The sequence below is a fragment of the Mustela nivalis genome (genome assembly GCF_964662115.1).
Source record: "Mustela nivalis genome assembly, chromosome: 10".
Lineage (NCBI taxonomy): Eukaryota > Metazoa > Chordata > Mammalia > Carnivora > Mustelidae > Mustela > Mustela nivalis.
The window spans coordinates 10,654,471-10,660,870 of NC_139029.1; positions in this window are offsets into that span (position 1 = coordinate 10,654,471).

A 6,400-nucleotide genomic window follows, 5' to 3' on the forward strand; every position below is an offset into this window, starting at 1 on the left:
AGGCTCGGGAGCCTTTAAGAATATGGTAATGTGGGGCACCTGGGTGGCTCCGTGGTTAAGCATCTGCCTTCCACTCAGGACAGGGTCTCAGGGTCCTGGGATCCAGAGCCCCGCATCAGGCTCCCCGCTCAGTGGGAAGCCTGCTTCTCCCTCTCCCACTCCCCCTGCTTGTGTTCCCTCTCTCACTCCCTCTCTGTCAAATAAATAAATAAATAAAATCTTTTTAAAAAAGAAAAAGAAATGAATACATGAATACCGTCATCTAAATGCAACCACCTCTAGGAATGAGTCAGACATGGATTATTTCCTGTAACTCTCCTCTGGGAACCAGGTGTCATTATCCCCATTTTACAGAAGAGGACACTGAGGCTCCAAGCCCTTACACACATGCCCAAAGGTTGCACAGCTAAGGAAGTAGAGCCAGGATTTGAATCTAGGTAGTCTCTGCTTCCATCGCTGCCCAATGCGGGGGGGGGGGGGGGGGAGGCAGGCAGGAGGCTGCTGTTGGAGCACCCCACACCCCACCCCTGGCATGGCTGAATCAGTCAGTCTGTCTCCACATTTTGGAGGGCACCTGCCTCCCACCTGCCCCTTCAAGGGGCCTCTTCCCAAAGGTTCCTCAGACGTGAGCTCATCTCCCCTGCAGTCGGAAGCGGCTGGACTTAGTGAAACAAACGGGAAATGTCCTCTCACCCGCCTGCCGGCCACCCACGGCTGCCAATTGCCCAATCACCATTTGGCCAGTCCGGGAGGAACAGCTGTAGCAGGCCTGATTCCCTGAGAGGCTCCAGGTCCCTCTGTCCACCTCCCTTCTCTTTGACCCCATCCTGGGCTATCTCGACTCCCCCGGATCCGTTTGCCCAAGGCCCAGCTGTGCTGCTCCAGTCCCCGCGTCCTCCCTGCCAGCTGTGGACATCTTGGCCTCTCTCGGCCTTGGCGCCTGCCCTTGGGAAGCGGGTCCAGACACCTCCTCTGGAGAAGGAGGAGGGCTAATTACAGGTGTTGGGGTAGCGTAATTAAAGCCTTGACCAAGATGATAGGAGAGTCTTGGTGTTCTGAGAGTCTGTGAGCGTGCAAGTGTCCATGAGTGTGCGTGTTGGTGTGCGGGAGCGCATGTGGGCATGTCGGGGTGTGTGTGCGCATGCCTGCGCACATGTGAGTGTATGTGCGTGTGTGCAGGTGTGTGGCTGTACGTGTATGAGCGTGCGTGTAAGCCTATGTGGGTGTAGAGGATGTGTGTGTGTGTGTGTGTGTGTGTGCCCTCGTGGCAAGGGCTAGAGTCAGCCCACGGGTTTTTGGACATGTCCCCTCTCTGAGGCTCCGTCTGCTCATCAGGAAGATGGATTAACCTCCTTCAGGGGTTTATGGTGATGGCAGAGGAAGGTCGTGCATGTCCACCACACAGGCCAGGGCTGTGGGACGTCCTGGTTAAACCCCGGCTGTGACTACAGTCACAAGCGACTCAGGGGGAAGAAGCGGCCTCTGAGCTGGGCAGGGTTTATGGGCCCTAGGCTTCCCCCATGGCGCATGCATGGTGTGTATGTGTGTAACTGTGTGGATGAGTGTTTTGCGTGTTGTGCTGGACACTCCGGGCTAAGGTGAATGGAAGATTTCACATGTCGTAGGTAGGACCCTGCCCGTACATGTGTGTGACCTGCCATGCAGGCTCTGTATGTTGGGTGTCACGTGGGGATTACGCTCCAAGAGCGCAGGAAGGGGTTGGTAAGCTCTGTGTTGCCTGAGAGTCACCGTGCACTGTGTTGGTCGGTCCTCTGCGTGGGAGGTGTAGTTGCGTGGGTTTCCCTTGGGGACCTCACCAGGTGGGCCCCACGTGGCAGGGGTGCGGGCAGGCCCTGCTGTTGCCCACCATGTGCTCAGAGGTGTGTGCCTAGCTAGGGACCCGGAGCCCAGAGACAGATGTCGCTCGTCTTTGACATGGGAGCAGAGGCCTGTGGGAAGGGGTGGTGTGTGCACTGGTGGGAGGTGGGGGGCAGGGACAGCTCCTCCATCTTTAGTCACTCACCTGGTGACACACCCTTCCCGTCCAACCCGACCCAGCAGAGTCCTTCCTGCTCAGGGTGACTGGATGCTGACAAGGAAAGTTCTTTGGTGAGTCTTAGGAAGCGGCGGCACTGAAAAGTGGTATTTATTGTGACATAATAAAACCCTAATGGAGATAGAATTACCCCCATAAAGGCCCCAAAAAGCCTGCGGGGCCTGAGTGCCACTGAGGCTTCAGGTACGGGCAGGGTGAGGTTGAGCGTGTTCCTGTGTGGCTGTACCAGCCTCCTCGCCCACTGTCCCCACCTCCAGCCCACCAGCCTGCTGGGGACAAGCAGATGACCAAGATCAGCACTGAAACAATAGCTTCACCCACCCCTTCATCTGTGCCTTCCTCTGGCCAAGAGCAGCAGGAGAAAAAAAAAAACACAACAACATTGTATCCAACACTTATAAAGGACTTACATGCCAGGCCCTGCCCAGTTGGCTCTAGGCACTTGACCTATAAGGACCCCCTTAGTTCTCATGATAGCCCCTCAAGGTGGGCACTGTGACAGTCCCCATTTCGCAAAGGAGCAAAGCTAAAAGTTACAGCTGACATTCCAGCCCAGGCAACCATGATCTGTAGCGCACACCCTCATGGGTACCTGTCTCATCCCCTGCTTCTGGAAGCTGAAATCCACAGACCCCGTCCCTTCCCCCCTCGCTCCCGGGAGTGAGGCACCAGCTAGAACAGTGCCCTGCACCCAGGAGTTTCTCGGTAGATGCTCACATGTCATGGTGATATTCTTTTTTTTTTTTTTTTTACAGTTTTATTTTTAGCTAAACTCTTCACCCCACTTAGGGCTCGAACCCACAACCCTGAGATCTAGAATCTCCTGCTATACCCTCTGAGCCAGCCAGGCGCCCCAGTGGTGGCATTCTAAATCAGTTCCCTCCATTTGTTTCAATTTCCATCTCTTGAAGACCTTCTATGGGCCAAGCCGCCTTCACATAGAACTCATTCACCCTCCCAGCAGCTGTGGAAGGAAAAGCTAATTTGTAGCCATTTTTACGGATGAAGATTGAGGCCCAGAGAGAACAGAGTTGCCTGAAGTTACAGCTAGGGATGCCTGGGTGGCTCAGTCAGTTAAGCATCTATCTCTGACTTAGGTCCTTCCTAACCCCAGAGTCCCAGGATCAAGTCCTTCATCTGGCTCCCAGGGAGCCTGCTTCCCCCTCTCCCTCTGCCCCCACCCTCAAATAAATAAAATCTATTTTTTAATATTTTTTATAAACATATAATATATTTTAATCCCCAGGGGTACAGGTCTGTGAATCACCAGGTTTACACACTTCACAGCACTCACCATAGCACATACCCTCCCCAATGTCCATAACCCCACCCCCCTTTTCCCAACCCCCCTCCCCCAAGCAACCCTCAGTTTGTTTTGTGACATTAAGAGTCTCTTATGGTTTGTCTCCCTCCCAATCCTATCTTGTTTCATTTATTCTTCTCCTACCCCCTTAACCCCCCACGTTGCATCTCTGCTTCCTCATATCAGGGAGATCATATGATAGTTGTCTTTCTCTGATTGACTTATTTCGCTAAGCATGATACCCTCTAGTTCCATCCACGTCGTCGCAAATGGCAAGATTTCATTTCTTTTGATGGCTGCATAGTATTCCATTGTGTATATACACCACATCTTCTTGATCCATTCATCTGTTGATGGACATCTAGGTTCTTTCCATAGTTTGGCTATTGTGGATATTGCTGCTATAAACATTCGGGTGTACGTGCTCCTTCCGATGACTACATTTGTATCTTTAGGGTAAATACCCAGTAGTGCAGTTGTCATAGGGTCATAGGGTAGTTCTCTTTTCAACATTTTGAGGAACCTCCATGCTGTTTTCCAGAGTGGCTGCACCAGCTTGCATTCCCACCAACAGTGTAGGAGGGTTCCCCTTTCTCGGCATCCTCACCAGCATCTGTCATTTCCTGACTGGTGTGAGATGATATCTCATTGTGGTTTTGATTTGTATTTCCCTGATGCCCAGTGATATGGAGCACTTTTTCATGTGTCTGTTGGCCATCTGGATGTCTTCTAAATAAAATCTTTTTAAAAAATGAATAAAGTTACAGTAAGGCCTTGGCAGAGGTAGAACTAGGAAGTTAAGTATGTCTCACCCCAGTCTCCCTGCTCTTTCCTAAACACACCACGTGTTTTCGTCCACCTCGGCCACCCCCACTCATTCTTTCAGACTTACCTCGGATGAGCCCAGGAGAAGCAACAAGGGTGCCCCACGTGTAGGGGAGCACCTGCTCCATAGTGTACACACACTGAGGAGGACTCCGTGAGCAAGGAACCTGGATTCTGCTGCTTAACTGGCTGTGGCTTTGGCAGAGCCTTACAACCTCAGCTGCCTTATCTGCAAAATGGGCACCATAATAATGGTTTTGGCCCTCCAGCACTGCTGCTGGATTAAATGAGAGACATCAGGAGAGCTCTTGGCACGGAGCCCGGCACGCGGGGAGTGTGCACTAAATCTCGGCCATTGGTTACACTCCCCATCAGAAGTCTCTGCTGAAGAGCGGCTGGGCTGCCCACCCCCCTACCCCCCCCACTTCCCTCCACCCCCGGCCAGATCGGTTCACCCTGTAACTAACCTCAGCTCTCAGGTTATAACTACTCCCTCTTGCCCTTCCCTTTAGGAAGGGAGCTCCTGGAGGGACTGGAGCGCGGGATGCAGTAGGCGCTCAGTAAATGCTTGCGGGCTGCACACACATGCGAGCACCCGGAATCTTTCCCCCCCCCCCCAAATAACACATGCCTCAATTGCAGCCGCAGTTGGACTCAGGTGAGGTTTTCCGGGTGAACGTGCCTGAGCAGAAGTTTCGCTGAGCTCCCCTCCCCCGATGGAACGGTTTGAGATTGGGGGAGGGGGGTACTAAAATGTGTGCTCCGCATTTGGAGTGGAGGCGGACAGCCTGGGAGGAAGCCCCCCCCCCCATAATTGCGGGGCTTCCCCCAATCCCAGAGCTGGGTTAGAGGCTGTGCCGCTTCCTCTGGGGCTTGCTCAAGCTTCCTGGGACCCTTTGAAGTGGGTTCCCAGCAAATCCTGCCCTGGGGCCTGGATGCGGGGCGGAGTCTCGGGGGCGGGGCGGGGCCTCAGCCTGGGCCCGCTGCCGCTGGGGGCTCCGGCGCCAGTGTCGCTGGGGGCCCCCTTCCTCCCGACTCTGGCTCCCGGTTGTCAACCCTCATTTCTCTGGGCCTTCCCTTCCTACTCTGGCCACATCCTCCTCCTCTCCTTCCAAACTGAGCTTAGACCTTCCACTCCCGGAAGAGTTCCCTGGCCATCCTGGGCCACCAGCCTTTCCCCCTTCTCTGGGGGCCAGTCTTTAACCAGGTGTCTTAAGCACCAGAGGAAAAGCAGTGCCCACTCGTCGAGTACCAGTGATGAACCAGACCCTGACTAAGAGCTCTGCAAAGCCTCATCCCAAACACACAAGCACTCCGAGAAGTGGGGACTCCATTCCCACTTCACAGATGAGAAGTTTGAAGTTCAGGAAGGTCTGAGTCACTTGCTCAAGATCAAGATCCCTAAGGGCAGAAGGATCTTCGAAGTCCTTGCTCTCCCAGCCCCTACAGACATACCCACAGACCCCCTTGACCATGCATGGAAAACTAGTCACAGCACATCCTGCGGAAGGGAACCTCAGGAGATAAACCCGCACCTCTGTATTTTACAAAATTAAGGCCCATAGAGGGGAAAGACCTTACTGGAGGCGGGGCCCTGGAAGGTACCTCATTAACCTTTGGATTGAGAATTTCAAAGACAAATTGGTAGCCCTGCCTCAGGGCCTTTGCACTTACCTTCCCTCTGCCAGGATCACTCCCTCCCACACTTCCTTCCTCATCTCCTTCAGGTCCCTGCGGGCAGTTATCTAGTTCACTGTGGTACTTTACCTGACCATCCTATATAAAAGGGCAGCAGGCTACCCTGCACGGGACTCCCCTATCTCCCTTCCTTGCTGTGTTTTTCTCCATGGCGCTTACCACCAGCCCCACACTCTACATAGTATTGTTAATCGTCTGATCTCCCCCTCTCTCTGTGTGTCAAAAAAATGAAGTCTTTTTTTAAAAGGGGGGGGGGGCTGCCTAGGTGGCTCAATTAGTTAAGCATCTGCCTTCAGCTCAGGTCATGATCCCAGGGTCCTGGGATGGAGTGGGAAGCCTGCTTCTCCCTCTGCCCCATTAGCACATAAGCACCGGGAGGGCTGGCGCTGCCCTTTTTGTTCATGGCATTGGGCTTTGTTAAATGAATAGGCACTTGTTGAACATCAAACAAACAAACAAAACTAGCCAGTTACTTTACCCTTAAAATGGGTTTATTCAAGAATAGCAAAGAATTACAA